This window comes from Bombus vancouverensis, chromosome 12 (genome assembly GCF_051014615.1).
Source record: "Bombus vancouverensis nearcticus chromosome 12, iyBomVanc1_principal, whole genome shotgun sequence".
In the NCBI taxonomy this organism is placed as follows: domain Eukaryota; kingdom Metazoa; phylum Arthropoda; class Insecta; order Hymenoptera; family Apidae; genus Bombus; species Bombus vancouverensis.
The window spans coordinates 4,626,023-4,645,633 of NC_134922.1; the positions used below are offsets into that span (position 1 = coordinate 4,626,023).

The 19,611-nt window shown below is 37.9% G+C and overlaps 1 protein-coding gene across 6 annotated transcripts in view; it reads right to left on the reverse strand.

Annotated features, from left to right (window-relative positions):
* LOC117160816 (uncharacterized) overlaps window positions 1-19,611 on the reverse strand; it is a 246,742-nt gene that overhangs the window by 222,869 nt on the left and 4,262 nt on the right. For 5 of the 6 annotated variants that reach the window (XM_076623190.1, XM_076623192.1, XM_033341843.2 and 2 more), the window contains exon 2: window positions 19,282-19,450. The exons of the other annotated variant lie outside the window; for it this stretch is intronic. The gene's annotated coding sequence lies outside the window, so the exon portion shown is untranslated. The remainder of the gene's footprint in view (window positions 1-19,281; window positions 19,451-19,611) is intronic. 6 annotated transcript variants of the gene reach the window in all.

A 19,611-nucleotide genomic window follows, 5' to 3' on the forward strand; every position in this document is an offset into this window, starting at 1 on the left:
GAAATTCGAAGCCGGCTACGCAAATCTCCGCGTACAAGGAATGCACAATGCGATGCCGCTTACACCAGATTTCGATTAGCCGAAAGTTTATTACCTATGGACAATACTCGATTCCACCCCCTTCCCCTATATATTCCCGACCGTGTCGATGCGATCGAATAAACGCCAACGCTTGGAAACTGTCGCGATTCGTTTTCGAAATATGCCTTGCCAGATAACGAGGCGTATTGTAGCGTTTCACGAGGGCTGTTCGCGGTTCCCGCGAACACTATGGTTTTCCATTTCACCCTCCTACTTCTGGAAAAGATCGGTGAGACGCGGTTCATTTTACCATTTGTTTTACCGTTTGTTCCACCGTTCCGCTATCGGGTTATATGAAGCACGTTGAACACGCTTACTTTATCAACCCGGTTGCATTCCGATCTAATTAATCGCGGGCCGAATTTTATTGCAATTTTCATAGCAACGTTCGCCGATAATTATAATAAAGTTCGCGTACAACGGATATTCATAAAACAACCGCGGTAACAGCGGGCATTAGTACTATCGAGCCATATAATTCCCCGATGGAATAAATTTTGTTTCGATTACGATTGTTCCGTTTCGCAAATTGGTCTTATGAGATAACGTGAGATCGCTGTAACGAGCCGCGTTATAATAGCGTTTACCGCTATCTGAATGCATCGCGCGAAATGTAAGTATAACGAAGCGTTCGTCAGACTCTTTTGCTGGAATTTTCCTCTAACCTTCGCCATTCGTGAAACTTCATTAGCCGTTTCTTTGAAAATTAATTCGTTAAGAATACATGGACGTTTCGAACGTTCCTATTCTACTTGTATTTTTCGTGTATTTTTCTTTCCCTCCTCCTTCTAATTCTTCCGACATCGTTTCTATCACCTTGATAAGATAATCGTATTAAAATTACACCATTTGCTTCGACCTCGTCAACGTCCAACCGATGATTGCCATATTTGCGAGCAATCGAAATAATTATCCTAAAAAGGGAAAAAGAAGAAAACGAAGTTTCGCTCCGTCTCTCCGCGCCATTAATAGAATAACAAAGTATAGTGCGGCGTAATTTACATGATGAGCATTTGATCGAAGAGCGGATATAATATGGCCAGGTGAATGTAGGGTCATTCAGCTAACGACGACTCTTTTATGGAGCACTTTTAAGGTGATTACACCCCTTTCTATTCGCCACTCATCATCACAAAGCAATTTATCCGACGTACAGTGAAAAACCTCCAACGTGAAAATGGACACGAATTCGACCAACTCGGACGAGAAAATCAATCGAATAATCAACAATCCTCTTGACAAGCCAACGAACTAACGCCGTTCTGCAAGAACTGTTCAGAATCTCATTGTCTCGGGTCGAATAATTCACGTGGTGAGTGAAATCAAAGCTTCGAGTGTTTACTTATTATACAAACACGTGTGTGCCCACATACATGATTTAAGCTTGCTGCCGAGGTTCCACCGTTGAAATATTCATAGGATTCTTGGAAGAGCGAAGCAGCCGCGAGAGACAGAGAGGAAAACGCTGAAGAAAAAGGAGTGAAAGGACGAGGAACATCAGCTGGGTAACGGAAGCAAGGGTAAAACAGGCATCGTGTTTTCTTCCTTGTCGCGAGAAGAAAACCCGGTTTAGTCAAGCGTTAAGTTCGGTCCTCGCTTGACGTGTGTACACGCGGGTCCTCTAGCGTGTATCTGTGTGTGTTCACCAGCTCGTTTCTTATTTTCCATCGTCGTTTCTGTACGCCAGAAGCGATGTTATAGCATAGTTGACGATATAGCGAGATCGTAAAATTGCTGAGGCGTCAAAGTTTACGTGTTCCGGACAAGGGAGTCGGCATAAAATTGAATAGATAAAGATCTGAAACCTCGGGCGTGAATCGCGTGAAATATGACTCCCAATTAACTATGGTTCAGTGAATCGCGAGACACATTGAAAGAAGTATGTACGTATAAAACAGCGATAGATTAGCGTTTTCAATTTAACGCTTTATTGGATTGCCAAAGCTACCGTGGAACTGTTAGATCGCAGACAGATATCTTTTAACACGTTAACTGTCATATATATTAACAGTGTGACAGTAGTTGATTAAGTATTAAATAGTCCGACAAACTGTCTCGATGAACTCAGCACTCACAGGTTGACTACGGCTCGACTCCTGCGCGTTCCAATTGTAATATATACTCGACGTATCATTCGGTGAAACTTGGTTGGAACAGAACGGAGAATTTATTCTTCGAGGTGAATAAAAGTTCATTAAGCGTAAAGTCTATTCTACACATCTTTGGCGACCGTGATAGAAGATGCTCGTTAAAAATTTACACGAGTATTAATGACTCTCGGAAGACTAAGTTCGCCAGAGTTTGGCAAACTTTTAAAGCTTTTCGTGGATTTGCCGCGTGCAGAGATTATCGCACAATTCATCCGTATCTAACGCGAAGTTCTGTTTTAAAGCCGGATGTCGAACGAAAAGGCGAACTGAACGTTCGCAGCGAGCGCAAACGATATTTTTACAAAAGAAACGCTCTTCCCGCGGTATCAACGAAAAGAAAACACACATATGTACACACGTTCCTTTCCTGGTATAAAATTAATTAAATTTCGCGAAATCTTCGCCCGAGTATAATACCGTTTGACTTTCCACAGAAGTACCTGAGGTGGGGAAATTGCGATGGGATTTCTAGAGAGAACCAATTTTAAATCTGCTGCAAACTAAGATATGGTCGGCTCAGTCGCCATAACTTTAGATTACGCGACAGTCCATTTCATAATCTATCCATTTTCAAAGGCGTGCGTGAAACGAAGGAAAATCATACGAAATACCGCCGGTATAAAGTAACTTTAAAATTAAGGAAGCTTCAACGGTCTTGTCACGCGTAAGCATCGAATTTTCATTAAACCTACGTTTCCCCTTAACTCCCTAAGCGACATGATATAGTTTTTGTTCCAGTTACTTTCATATCTTCCTGTTTAACATTTAAGAAGTTCAATCTGAAATCCGCAGCTAAATCTGAAGCTTACAAGCGTGTAAAAAGATGCAAGAAACGCTGTTAATCTAAAGGAAGGTAACTTCTTGCGCAAATCTTACAAATGATCATATTCGAATTTATCAGGAAAATAATCTTAAATGCGAGGCTAATAGCATCCGGTGATCACCAAGATACTTTCACAATCTCCGAGAGTATCTACCCATCTGGAAATCCAACTACATCACAAGGTAAAGAAAACCCTGGACCAAGAGAGCAATTTTTCAAAGATAGCGAAGTATATACGAGCAAGCTGCTCTCTGTAAAGTGTAAAGGGCCGAAGAATCGTGCGCCAACGACGTGCGCGAATATTATTTATATTCGAAGGTGTATGTACACGCAACTAAAAATCCTCGCACCCGTTACAGTTTGAATACCGCGTTAATAAAGCTCCGTGAGAGAAACACAAGCTAGAGAATCTTTGTTTTCCTGAAGAGGACGAGCGAAGACACGTATAGGAATGATAGAGACAACGAAAAAAAAAGACCTACAGAGTACAGAATATAGTATAGTGAAGAAGAAGAAGAAGAAGGGGAGTTAGGAGTGGGGAGAAAAACGAATAAAGGAGAGGAAGAGAGAAAAAGAGAGAGCAGTTTATGTCTGACATGGTAATTTTTATTTCGCCGGGCAAAAAGGCGGGCTTTCATGCGGTCGGCGCTTTCATCCTGGTCTCGAATGATAAAGGCTCAAGAGAAACGGAGACGAGAACAGAGGGAAAAGGGAGAGATGGCAGGAAAAAAGGGGTAGGGGAAGAGAAGCAGCAAAAACGTTAAAATTATGGGCCTGGCTTTTCAAGAAACCATACACACATGGGAATACAAACAATAGACCCTTAGTCCTTACGTTACGGATACAGCTTAGCTCACGGCCCCGGCGTTCAACTTTGCAACAGTTTGTCGACCTTTCGCAGCTCGCGCACTACGCTTTGCAGGATTATCAAACGTAAAAATGCTGGGGATTGCGGGATCGCGGTTCAAAGCGTATAAACTCGTCGCGACATTTTTTCCGTCATTCGAGTTTTTTTTTACCTACAAAGGCAGCTTATGCTTCGCGAGATTAACTAAATTGATGCTAGACGTACGACGTTAATCTACTTTTCAAAATAACCAAAATACCCTGACATTAGAGTCGTTTTATTTTATTATCGTATCTTCTTTTCTATGGCGTTGGACGTATGTAATTGAAAACATCCTTTTTCCGGAAGTACTGCCATCTTTAATTGAGATGAAACGTCGTGAAATAGTATGAACGAAAAGGATCGTTGGAAAATCTGACTATATTTTTATCACGATATCGAAATCGAGAATTTGTAAACGTAAAAAAGCTAGTATATTTGCAATGGTGCGGCCACGAGTGCGCAATGCTTAATTTACGACTTTAATTAACCATAGTATCCCTTGATGCAATCGCTGCGGACGTTTCCCTAGAGAGCCACGAAGAGCACATCAACTAGAAACGCGTAAAAAATTCTTCTCTACAAAATTGAACGCGTTTTACGTGAAAAATAAATGAGAAGTAAGGTCTCACTCGCAAAGCAAGAATTACTCGTTACGATATTGTCGTAGAGATACAGCGCGATATTCCTGAGAAGCTGCAGACAAGAATTCTCAAATGTAAAGCAGTTTGCTCGGCAGATTGCAAAATTAATACAAAGGAAACGAATGAGAGAGCTTCGCCTGTTCTTTTTTCTTATTTCCGCGTTCACGAAACGTCGCGTCTCGAACAGGTTGAGACGATAAATCGAAATCTTGATTAATTGACAGATGAATCGCCTGAAACCGAAATAGGATATCGTTAACGCTTTCTCCTTTGCTGTATTCGCTCCTAATCGTTGGACCAACGATTCGTATTCCCGGCATATCAAGGAATCCTAGAAATTCCCGAAGAAAAATATTCGAACCGGAACGCAAGAGAAACAGGTCTCATATCCAATACGGGAAAAATACAACCGTTAGAGGAGGCGGTGGAGGCGGGAGTGAAAGGAAAGGGAAAGAAATTACGCGAACGAAATTCCAGGAAGGAATGCGGATATACCGAAGCACACACAGAAAAGCACGCGTGATTCTGACTTGACGGAGGAAGAGTGGCTGCCAAGCACAGCCACTTTAAATGCAGATGCACCTTGCACACGTTGGAGACATCTTCTACTCCACAATCACCTTTACTCACTCCAACCCTCTCTACCCACTCCTCGCGTTCCCCCATCCGCCACCCATCGAACACCCAAGTTTATGGTTCTCCGATGCTCTTCTTTTAAGTACCAATAACTGTCCGGTCCTCTGAAGTATCGGAAGCATTCAGCGTACAGCTTGCACTTCTATATACATGTAAAGCAATCGATAGTGTGTACATACCATTTTCGATATCTCAAGAGCGCTTAAGTAAACGGTGTATCTCTTCCAACGAGATGTTCGTCCCTCCTGATCGACTCTTGCTCTTTTCTTACTCTTTCGCTCTCTCTCTCTCTCTCTCTCTCTCAGATTCTCTCTCTCTCTCTCCCTCTCCTTCTTTTTCGGCGACTACCGGTGTCGCTTACAAATGTACTTTTGCACGCGATTCGCCAACAAAATTTCAACGTTATCTACTCGCTGGCAAACCTGCACGAAAATTCGAGTCGGGAGAATCGTAAAAAGGCTATTACGTACGTATATTCTGTTGCGTTCTGTTGTTTCGAGCTTCTTGTTAATGCGCCCGAAAATACGCGCCAGTGTAATCAGAAACGTTCGAATTAGATTTCCACGAAACACACGGTACGAATGTGCCGTGGGTTAATTTACGAAGAGTCTGGCGTTCGTCATGCGTCCATTTTTTTAGAAGAAATACAAGGAAAATGATAGCAAAGGGGAAAAGTCGTATAAAATTTTGGAATGCGATATCAGTGATCGGTAGACGACTTTTTTAAACAATTTTGAATTATATTAGGAAGGAGAAGAAATTTGTATCCTTGAGAATATTCATAACCGCACAATACGTTTCGCGAAGAAAATTCGAAGAACCGTGAAATCATGTATTATTGTACCTATGACTAAACCGACCAACACACGTATCCCGCATACATCGATTCACGCTTATTTTTAACGTGAAATGTGCGTACGATGAAATAACTGAGGTGACTGCCTTGTGCATAAATCGTAGGCGATTAAAAGATAATAATCGAGAAAGAGAATAAGATTTCGACGGAGATTTACACGCAAATATAAATCGATTAAACTCTTTTCTTCCTTTCTTTTTACGAAACATTCTGTAATTATAAAAATTGCTATTCTCTCATCCTATCGTTTCTAGGTTACAAATTGTTCTTGTTATCGTCATTTTACGCTTCCGGTTGACCATAATTTCTTTCCACGTCGTCTTTTCGTCTATTTCTTTCTCTCGATGTTGTAGATAATTTTGCACGTCATCTGTCATCGTAAATGTCGTTCTTGTCGGTGATTCAACGGCCACTACAAGACTACCTTGACACTGATTTATTATCGAGCATAGTTTGAGTAACATCAAAATACAGGCTTTTCGCGGGAATAGATTTCCAACGTTTCCTAAATTTCCCATCGAAAAAAAACCAGTTTATTATGTTTTCTACCCTCGCGTTTTACACTCGCGATTCCACATGCACTAATTTATTACCTAATACAACCACCAGCCTTTCCTATGTAATTACGAAAATACCACCTGTATATTTAACTTACTAAAATGCCTAAAGAACTTTACGAAATTGTTTATTACTGTTTCCTTTGGATACATCACTGTTTCTGGTATGCCTGTACGTCCTTTCCAAGCTGTAATTGCCAGAGATGTTTATTAAACAAAGGAAAATCTCACGGAAAGTTTGTAAATTGATATCACTTGATAGCTCGTAATATTTTCGAGGCGTTCCTAACCTGATTATTATTCGCTATATGCAGATTCGGGGCTGCACGATGCTAAATTGGATTTCAAAGGGGTCATTCGGACAGATAATTTGTACATGGTGCTATGAATTTAATAATTTCCCCTGTAACACACAGAATATAACAGAAATTATAGATTTTCCGGAATTAAATATACAATTGGAAATTTTGGAAAAATGTTTTGCTACATCTGCCTTATTAGAAAATTATTTTAACTGAATACTTACAGAATGGAAAAGGCTGATGATACAGCCTGATAGCAGAGTAATATAAACGATAGGATACAAATCTAGGACACTGGACACGTTTAGTAATACAAGAAGATTCAGAAACAAGCTATATATATACGTATCCCTGACAGATTTTCAAAATCATCTTTCTCGAAAACGAGGACCTATTATTTCCGTTTTACTTTACTCGGAAAAATCGTGTCTGATCCGATAGCTAAATACTACTCACTTTGCAACATATCCCATTTTAAGTTTCCCTTAATTCGAACAAATTTATTTAGACGAGATATAAAGGACACGGAGCAAGAAACATATCGATATTGATACTGGCGTTTAAATAGCGTCGTATTCGAACGTTTAACCTCATTTTACGGACACCTGAAAGCTATCGACTGTCCGTGCTTCGGACTGTACACTGATTATATCGTTCCTATTAATTATTTGTTAATATTTTAACTATTCAAAGAACGTTTAACCATACTACTTCGGCGAATATATAAACACCGAAACTTCCGATTTAATTAAGGACACAGTGAAATGAAATTCTGAGGCGTGCATATTATGGGATTCCACTCGTTATACCGTTAAACGCGCATAATTGGAAATAGATATTTAACTTAGCCAGTATAAAATATCGCGCGTATTCATCGACGAGGATAAGCATTATTACGAACAAATTTTTACTGTGTCTATCCTTTAAATTACGCTTGAAATCTCTCTATTCAGCGAATTTGTTTTTCGGAGCCGTTTAAAAAAAAAATTGCTGATCGTACTGACCATGCGGAAGAACGAGCTCTGCCTAAATATATAAATCAATGAAAATATTATGAAATATGCTTCCTCCCTGACGATAAAACGAATCATCGGTGCTGTAAATACGTATAACGTATATTTGCTCGCGCGTGGAAACATTTCTATGGAAAAAATGACTCGAGTTTGAACGGAATCGTGGTGCAACATTTCTCTGCCGTCGCATGTGTATACATGTGCGTGTCTGTAGTAATAATAGCAGTAGGTAATAGTAACGCAAAACGCAAAGATATCTGTACAATTTCTGCGGTGGTTCAATTATAAAACTACGGTCATTATCGCGGTGTTAAATGTTAAATGCATATAACTGTAAGACGAGTGTTTAACTTTATAAGCACTAAATGCTGAAACAGCACTATATCCGGCGTTATTCGAAAGGCGTTGCAACGAAGCGTTCGTATGCTTAAGAACGGGAGTTTCTCGAAAGAGGAAAGTTTGGTTACGTTCGAATTAAAGCGAATTCTCGGATTTTCTTGCGTGTATGAACAATGAACTGGGACCAAGCGCTGGAATGATAAGGCAATCTCGTCGGCCGATCGATCGAAAATTAAGTGGAAGTGTAGTAACTTTCGCAACGCAACATACTTTATATTTACCGAGAAGTAAATTAAAAAACTTTCCACGCCGTCTGTTTTAATAATCATACGAAACAAGACAGGCCAATGGGATTTCTCCCCTGCTCGAACAATTATCACGCGCAACAAGATTTTTCTCCGTGCTTTCTAAAGATTTTCGTATTGCCAGCCTTTATTATCGTTTCTTCAAACGTAATTTCGCTACGTAAATTCGAATAGCAAAAATCTATACGGTTCAATTAGAACAACTCCGCCAACAATAAACGAACAATGTACCTTAGTTTCAATGGAAGGTAAGATCCCTACTTTACTACGGAAAGTAACTTGGTATCCCCAAGTTGGATTTTCTTCGGAAACGGAACCGATATCAAATCGAAGTTTGGACCAATAACAAACGTCTGTTCTCTCCCCACTGTCTGTAATTGATTTTAACTACGTATCCATCCACATGCGCCCATGTAACTCCTGCCTATCGGTTTCCGACAGAATTTCGAATCACCGATCACCGGTCCGAAACTTTTCCCTGGAAGATCACTGTCGAGATCCAAGAGACGAGCTGAGAAACTTTCATTCGAGTTTGCAAATCCTCTTTGCACCGAGATATACTCGATTCGCCCAGAGTTTTAAGAATATTATTCGTCTCCCATATACCGCAGTTGCTCGCCCACGGAGATGTACAGGGAAATTTTCGAATTGTGCCAATATCCTACGCGATTTCAATGATCGATGGAAATTTGGTATCTCGGAAAACACGAACGATATTCGAATTTGCCGATAATCAGAGATCAAGCTTGCTAGTTTGTTCCGTAGCTGCGCTTATTAAATTTAACTATTCGCTTTCAGAACACTGAGTTCGAGCATAATACGATCATAGTTTTTCATAACCGTGACTGAGTATTATAGTGCAAAGGTTTAATTAGAGTCTCCTTTAAGAACATTAGCAGTCGACCAAATACTTTCAACATGTTTTAACCCGTTCCAGTTAATCCTATCGCGAATCCAATAACACACATAGCGTATTGATCTGATGATAACCGATATAACATTGACCGACATAATAATATATAATACAATACTGTTTATCACCGAGATAAGCTGCATACGATGTTTCTAATTAAAATACCATCAAATAATGGTATTACGATAATTACATGACCGTTAATTGGAATATACAAATCCCAGTTTTATCAATTTCGTTTCCCTAAACTCCCTGCAACAAACGTCTAATTTCGGATATTTATTAAATCAATAATACAACCACGGGTTTCGTCCAATCATCGGAAATACAATCGAACGTAATAAAAAGTAATTATGGGACCGGGCTAGGTTTGTTCTGAATACGGCAGGAAAAACGAGCAGAAGCAAATCTGGCTGTACAACGATGGAGCCAAGATGGAACAAAACGGGCATAATTCCAATTAGCATCAAGAAGCTAGATGTGTTTTTGAAACACGCGGAATTGCAGCATGCGAACGAACAAGGGAGAACTTGCAATTACACACTTTTAATGGAGGAAACTTTTTAAGAGAGACATCTCGTTAAAACGAAATACCGTGGCACCCGTGCACCGCCAAGAAACTAATGCGACTCCCCAAAAGAAACCTAAAGTAAACCTAATGCGAAACGCGCTTCCAGACACTCATAAATATTAGCTCGTCCCATAAGTAACGCGGCTCTTCTTTCATATGTTTATTTGGTGAAAATAAATGAATGTTACAGATCCGTAATACCTACAATTATCCGTTATTCTTTTATCAAATGCTCATAAACTTATTTCTATACGTCTATTTTTATACAATAGATCTATCTCGGATATCCGAATAGGATGAGAGTAAGAAACACGATGAATCTACTAAATTTCGCTTATTTCAAACGATACCTGTGAAACTCGATAAGTTACGAATTCGTACACGATTTATCCCACTAACGATGATACTTGCTAATACAGACATGGAGATAGTCGGATTTCACTTTGGAACTTTCTCACAATTTTCCGACAACTGTATAAACAGCGGAAATCTTCGGTGTGTCGTTAGCTGACTTAAGGCCGTATCTCGAGATATATTTTCCGCGCTAAATAATCGTTCGGTACTTCCTAGGATTTGTCGAAAAGTCTGATTTATCTTCTTCGAGCGCCGCGATAACGTTTTGTTTGATTTAACGACGGCGACGTGGAATTTTATAGAAAGATCGTGTACGGATCGATAAAAATGCTTCTAGAGGAAAAAGCATTTATAGCGGCCAGCATTGTATCAACGAATAAACGATGCCAACTTTGCTTCGCACTGTTTGCCTTGCTCATTATTTCAATACAGTGTATTTACGGTAAATAATAACAACGATAATTTAATGTGTCATATAAAATGATATTGTAATATAAAATAAATTTGTATATAATATTGAAAATTTGATAAACATAATTCAATCTTGTTGCGTGCCGCAATGAATCGTTATAAGAGGACATTAAAACGAGTGAAACGTTCCATTTGATAAAATCAATGCCACATGATAAACAATACAATTGATCGTAAGATACGTAGATACATCGTTATCAATCCATTTGAGCCGTACTTTGTTAGAAATCGGTAACGTAACACAATAGGGAACAAAATTTCGAAAACTAAAATATGATTGTTTCATTGTTATCTTCCTCTTCCTTTCTTTCGCCATTCATTCTTTGACAGAAATATAAAATCTCTTTTACGATTCAAATTTAGTAGCTACGCTATGTCATGAAACTGAGAATTCGACTGTCTGCTTATACATAGGTTATATCACTGCTCGTGTCACTGATATTCTAGAGCAAGACACGCTTCAAAGTGAATCAAATTTATAGCACGATAAGCGAATAGGTCGTCGAAAAGGCGAATGTCACATTCTGGTGTCGAACTGTAGCAAGAATCGAAGTGTAAAATATGCAGACTTCGCTGCCGGTTTAGTACGTATTTTCATGCCGAACGAGCATAGAAAGATGTTCGACCTACTTATACCATTCTGTGCGGTCAGTTTTCTATGAAACGATTGCTCTATTTTAATTACGTTTATAACAATTGTTAATTATGGATATCTAACGCGAACATATATACATATAATAGTTTGCTAAGAGAAGATCTCACTTTTTAACAATTACTCCACAGATAAACGATTGTTTTTCATTCGTCCTTTTCTACGCGTGTTTCGAATGGTAACATGTTATTTTGATAAATATGGATATGAATCTCGATCGAGATAGACTGTAATATTTTACGGAAGATGAAGAGACATCCACCTCGCGTTTTCGAAATTTATAGCCTGTGATCGAATAACAGTACAATGTAAAAATGCAATTTCTCAAACTGCCAAGGAAAAAAAACAATAAGAGATGATAGACTAGGTCGAATATTAATAACAGCATGAGTGAGAATTGTCAAACATAGTGTATTTTGTTTAATGTAATAATTCGAAATAACGACACCTTATTTCCTTGCTGGATTTTACTTAATTCGCTGCTCATAATTCATTAATAACGTATCGATTTCAAGTCAATCAATGCTATTAAACCTATCTCGAAAATGATTAAACAACCAAAGTTAGTTATTACCGGTTCGGAACTTGTTATGCAAGTGCTAGTTACGTATTACAACAGGGTAATGTTATTAGCACGTAACTACAGTAACGTGGTTATTTCACTCGCAAGTCCAGTAATAGTAATTCTTCATAAATCTGACAGATTTCGGTCGTGCTAGCCTTTTTACGCTGATTTCCATTAAAACAACAAGCTTTCGAAAATCATCTTCTTTATAAGAAAATGAGGAATAAACTACTAGAATCTACGATGCTGGAACGATAAAGAGAACTGAACAATTCCTTCGTACAGAAAAAAAGGAAGAAGAGAAGGAAAAGAATGAACACCGTCTAACAGTCTCCATGGAAATTCTCTGCTTACGATTTAGTAAAATTCTTAGGGAGACAAATTTCGAATACAAGCGAAAGATTCTTCACCAACTCCGTCCCATTCGCATTCTCCACGATCGACTAAATAGATTTAAATACTTTCGAAGTTGTCGCGAATGCGAGAAGCTAATCGACCGTGAAAATTAAGTATTCCTCTCTATAATAGAAAACGGTTCACGAATAGGAGAAGCGAGAGAACATCCGCCTGACATTCCCGTTGGCTAGAAATGTGTCTACGACGTGCAATGGCCATGGTACAACATACCGTACCGGCTGCGGTCATTTTGAGTACGCTGGGTTACCCAGGAATGTTAATAGAAAATACTCGGTGTCTCCAGACTTTAATTATGAGCAGCGAACGAATATCGTGGCCCGAAGAAGCCTACGATAAGTGTCTACGATCTGCTCTTCTTCAATCTTTTTCAAAAACTCATCGAAACCTTCGAAAAACACGATACAGGAGGAAGCCGAGAAAAATATCGGCCACTTCAAATTACCTATAAAAGAGAAGGAAATAAATAGCGAAGACAGAGTTGGTTTCTTTAAACTTGTTCGTAAAACTTGCCCGATACTTGTAATTGAACTTGGCTGTCAGAAAGTCGTAACGTTTAAACTGGCGATTAAAATGCATCGCGTAAAATCGAGTAGACTCTGTGTAATATCGCCTGGCCGTTTCAGCGACGAGCTTGCAGCCCACGCAATCCTGCTATCACTCTGGCACGGATTTGATGAACAGTACGCGGTGCTTAAATAACTGATGATACAGTTAAGGAAAAGGAATGGAGATAAATGTTACCGCAGCTTGGCGGGATTTGAACGAGGTAGTTAAGATTAGAAGGGGGCGATGTTTGCGGCTGTTCGAGTTAGAACACTGAGAAATGATCCCTGCTTCCCAGTTTTTGCGCTGATTTAGAATTGGAAATATAGCACTCAATAAATAACGGTAATAACCCAATTGAAAATTACGAACGATATTTCTCTGATATTTCAGAAGATTATCTCTTTGGCGATTGAAAAGAAATGTAATAATAATAATAATATTCTACTTAATAATTAGAAATGTAAAGTCAGCATAATTCGTCTTTTACGCGAATCGATATTCTACTGATATTATGGAAATCCAATGGAACGACTAGACGCGTCAATCTGTAACCATTTCCTATCTTTTTTATTCATTCACGTTTCCCGATATAACATATGAATGATTAAACCGATATATTCAGCCTTCTCTCTTTTCTTCTGTGTGCGTGTACATATGTGTATGCAGTTTTCCGCGTAATGGAAACGAATCTTCTACATCGTTCGCTACAATAAGTTTGCATTTAAGCGTTCTCATGCGACAAAGTCACTGTACAAATTTTGCCAAGAGGATAAAATGTAGAACAGTTCGATACATAGAGAAGTCCGCGTAATCTTTAAATGTAATCGGTACATACAGCGAGATGGAAACTTCGCGATCTGTACCAATACGTAGATTAACGACACAATACCGTAATTTTTTTTTAGTATTTGTGTTAGCTCTACGTAAAGTAACATGTTTTGTCCAATTGGAACGTTTATCGTACTGATGGACTGCCGAGGTCATCGTTTAAAGGACACGTAAATAAATTACATAATAATAATGACACTTCGTAATTACTCGAATAACTTTTTGTTTTCAAAAGTTGGACGTTATTTTTTGGTTACACTGACGGTTTGGAAGGATGCGCGTTCTATCTCGGCCTCAGAGGAGTCATTAATAACGGCGCTTAACAATTTCGATCATCGGTGCTTGTAATAATCTTGTTTCCGTTTAATGCTGCGTCAAAACGATCATCATAAGGGGATTAAAATTTTACGTGCTCATAATTCACATTCGCCTGGAAATTTATTGCTTCGCAGTTGAAAATCTTCGATGTCCAATTAAATGAACGATATATGAAAGGCTACTTTTCAGTTAATCCATCATCATCGCCTCAACCAGTTAAAAATTAATGCAATCCGAATACCAAGCACAATTAGGATGATGTAGAATCGTATTAACAAACAAGGCCTTACAATTTACGTTCAAACGCAATTGGGAATTTCACACTAAGAACAGAAAATCATAAATATAAACGTCTAAAAACAAACGCTCGAAACCTATAATACATTGCAGCGAGGTTCTATAGCAATTCATTTTATTTATTTACTTACGGGTATATACACCGTAGTATGCAATTTAAATGATACAGGTTCGATAATACAAAACTCGTGTAATTGCTCGAATATCTCGATTTATAAAGAAATAACTTCGTAGCTTCAGAAATCTTCCCCCTCTTAAGTTAAACACGAGAGTTACTACGATCATATGTCATCGGCAAATGATAGTTATGACCCCTAGGGAACGCAGAATGATATCGGGCGCAATATCATTTTGATTCCTTCAATCACTGACGAAACACACAAGTTGCCGGTCACTGCAATTTCCCTACGTTTTTCCTTTTTCTTTTTTTTCTCTTTTTTCTTCTTCGTATTGACCTATCTCACACCGGAATTTTCCTCGATTATCCTCGACTTTTGCCCACCGTTGTGTTATGCGGGATATGTCGGTAATGTCGCTCGTAACTTGGAAATGGTAAGAGGGCTCCAGAGCCCTATTTTTCGTGGTGCCAGGAACTCCGTTGGGTTTTGGGATCATTCTCTCTTTCTCTTCCCCAATCTCTCTTTATCCTCATCTCCTACTTCTCTATTTCTCTGTCTCTGCCCCTCCTCGCTCCCCAGGTTTTCTATATTTTCTTCCATCTTTATTTCTTTGCGTATACGCTTCTCCCGTGCCTCATTCACTCCGCTTCACTATGTTTATTTCTTTCCCGTTTTTAGCCTTCTCCCCACCCTTATTCCCTCTTTACGCATTCCTATTACCTACGTTTGCATATATTTCCTCGCACCCAATATACATACGCTGCTCTATTTGCTCTTGGTACTTTTAATTATCGTTGCGATTGCGAGATGTTTTCGGACCAATCTAAAAAAACAAACTTCACCTCCATATCTAAATGTAGTAATAAGCTGTTGATCTCCGATAAAGTTGTCCATACATCAGCAGGCGAACACGCGTTCTGCGTACAAATGCACACGCATAATTTCGTCGTACACGGAAACACACAGGTGGCTATATAAATATTTAACGCTGAACATGTATTCTGTTACTATTTTTTTTTCTTTTTTTTTTGCGATATTACAGGAACGGCACGGGCGACACACGAAATAGCAGCAATGACACATCATTATTCGCAGTGAAACGAAATTATGTAGGAATAGCAGATATTTGCATTGCGCGGCAGCATTCGCATACAAAGCAATACAATGGATCATTTCAATCCAAACGTATCGCTTTTTGCAGCCGTGGGCGTCGAAACGAGAAACACCATTTGGCAATTTTGCTGCCGAGCTAGTCCTGAAAGATGACTACGTCCCGTGCTGCTTTCAGGTTTATCCAAGCACAAGCTTTCACGAAAGCTTTTTTCAAAGTAAACCATACTAACACGTTGGATTTCAGAGCGTAAGGGCCCACACATCGAAAAGTTGCGATACATCCATCGGACTTACAACGAAGAACAATCAGAATGATAAATTGTATAATAGCTTTTTGATGAATTAAAAAAGAAGCGAATATCCTGAATTGGTATGGTAACCCATGAAATACGTAACGGCGAGCAAAACTTCAACGTTTCTGAAATTACGTATTGCGAGTTTATAGATTCAAGCGGCGCGTGAATAACGTTTATTTGCGAACTTATTTATTCTACCTTAATAATTAATGTTTCTTTGTAATAAATTGGCCATCAGTGTATTTGATGCAAGAACGAAATATAAAATAAATAAGTCGATGATAATGGCGAAGGTTTCGTTAATTAATTTCTGTTTGATTAATGTTAATATGTCTGCCATTCTAGAAACAAGGAATAAAATATCGAAATTAATACCGTGAACGATATATGCTCTTACATGTTACTAGATAAAACTAATTAATAGCCGAAACTACAGGAAAAAGGAACAAAATGGTAATTGATTAAACGGAGCTGTTTTTAAAAATCTACTAGAATAAAAATAGAGATCCGCTTACTAACTAAATATCGATCAATCAATGTTATCCATTAAAATGTACTGACTATGATATTCATAATTATACATACGAAGAGAAAATCAAAGTATTTCTTTTCCTCTTTCGAGGTTATAACACGTAAAATAAAAGTTCTGCTAATGATAAAACCGATACGGCTAATGTTTCCACACGCATGTGACTAATGAGTGCCATAAAGTTGCTACACTATCGAGCAATAGTATCTAATTAGTAAATGGACGTGACCCCCGTAACAGATCTTTCATAAATCGCCTACCAATCGTGAAACGCGTTATCATGTATATCGATAGAAATGATTAATTAATTATCCGTAACACTGGACATTACAACAAGTTTGTTGTTCTATAATAGTTTAAAAAAAACACGTACAGAAATGTTTGACGATTTTAAAACGATACAATAGAACTTTTTCGTCAAACGGGAAATGTTTCAGTAGAATATTAAAAAGTACGCAGGCAAGCCGAAAAGATTTTTTTTAACGAAATAAATTGCAAACGTCAAGCTTTGTTTTTTAAGAAACATTCGTGTCGAAGATACGCAAGACTCACAAATACGATAATTAACGCGTACGTTTCTTCTTCTGTACGTTAATTAACGTTATTTATTTGGACATAAATTGCATTTAATAATACTTTACAAATTCATCGATATTGCGTGCCTAATTTATTCTCCAATATAAAAGATGTACTTCCGATTGCTCTTTTTCGAGGGAAAAAAATATATATAAAATTATAGTGACTTTCGAATAACTTTGTACAAAACATATTTTCAATGGATATATTTTATCGAATGTAACAATAGTTATCGATGTTTTGAACGCAATATCTCAAACAATCGAGATCAAAACGGGAAGCACTTCTCGTTACTGCGTAAACACGCTTTGTGTATAGAATTTACTGCATCGATTGCTTTCATTCGACAGCCGTGTCAACTTTGAAATACTAATACTTACTCCCATCCATAAATGATTTGACCGAAGCAATTGTTCAGCCATTCTGAATAAATCTAATTTGCGGAAGAAAAATTTCATTTGAGGCAATGTCGGTCGACCCGGATAGATAAAAATGATTACTTTCAAATTGCAATAAATGTTCTTTGCTATATAACGAGACAATGCTATGCGGATGATAGGTGGAAATATCTTCTAATACGTATTCGAATATATTAGGTTGTCCAGAAAGTGTCTTTCTTTCGCAAACATGTTTTTTACAACAATGCACCTTCATACAAACGTGAAACAAAGTCTGTGAAATGTCGCGATGTTTATCTCAACAGAACAAAATAGATCGTACGTAATTCAACAAAATAATATAAAACAAAAAACGTTGCGCGTCTATTATTTCCTCATAAAACGAAAGAAACTTTTCGGACAATCTAGTAGAATGCAGTAACGATCTGAAAAATTTAGGGCAAATACACTCCGAGCACAGAGAAATACGTATTCCCTTGACAAATATACACGGTGGTCTAAAGATCAGTCCGCACGATTTCTCAGGCATTTGCGATAGCCGGACAAAAAAGTGTCTCGAACAAAAGTTTATCAGCTTTCAATCGAACACGAATAGCAATATTATGAATTTGATAGAAAGTTTTACTTCGATCAGAAGTTAAAATTACCTTTATTATTTTAAATGGAACAATGCATTTTTTTATATTCCATTCGATGCATTTTTTTAATTCTCTATAAAAAAGCATTGAGGTACTTGGATCGGATAATGATTAATTAAAAAAATATTTCAACTTTAATATTGTAAAACTTATTATATGAAAGAGAAGAAAAAATACCACGGAACTTCTTTGTTTTTATGTTTTCCTTGTTTTTCATAAGTTAAGTTTCGATAAGTTTCACAACATTAAAGTTAAAATATCTTTTAAACTAACCACTTTTGTTTAATACTATTTTGTAGGCAATTAAAAAATGTACCGTTCCGTTACAAAAAATAGAGACGACCTTAACTTTTCGTCGAAATAAAACTTTTTTCGAAATTCATAATATTGCAATTTACAATCGATTGGAAACTGATCAATTTTTATTCGAAACATTCTTTTGCCTGGCTATCGGAAGCGCCCGAAAAATCGTGATGGCTAATGTTTAGGCCACCCTGTATGTTTTCTTTCAATCCGATACGTCAATTGATTCCAGAGAAAACAAGACTTCAAAGAATCGCGTCTATGCAACGTACACGAGGTGCTGAGCGATCACGAAATTTTTTAGAAATGCTACGATACCAATTTTATTCTTGTCAGTGTGTATATCTATGTATGTTGCATAGATTATTCAAAACAAATACCGAAATAAATATAGTACATGGAATTTAGAAATTACCGAACTTATTCTAATTAAAAGTTCTCGAATATACACTCTACACCCTCCTAATTAAACTAGCTAATGCAAATCCTTCCACGTTGCTAACAAGAATAATATTTAGCTAATTTATGAGCTATTTATTTAAGGAATTACTACAATCGATTAGTAGAAAAGATAACGACAAGTGCTTCGTTACGTTCAAACACAAGAAACATCATTTCAGACAGTATGTTACCACCTTTCGATCGTAATTTTCACTTTGATAAACACCATCGAAGCTTAAATTGATTGCAGAAGTATGTATTCGATTCCTTATCCGATTACTCGAAAAGGTGTTAACATTTTCATCCGGCACGCAGTGACATGAATGTTTTTTTTATTAACTTACATTTTTCTCGGACGAACAGGATATCGAAGATCGAAAGAGAAGTCCGTAGGCTTGCCAGCTTGCACTTTTCGTCGCTCGTTTCGGCTCACTTTCACACTAACATATGTACTACGTCGCCCGTCACTTTTCTCTACGCGCTCCAGCTACGTGCCCAACCATGCTCCAGCGTCTACAGCCGAATGAAACAGAAAATGTCGACTGTTTACAATCCAACACGTTTCATGTCGACAAGCTCGATTCCTCAAATACTACGTGCGCGATATTTAGAAACCGAGCTGCTTTGTTTACAAACGCGCTCCCTTATATAAAAGCTACACGTAATTTTTTTTT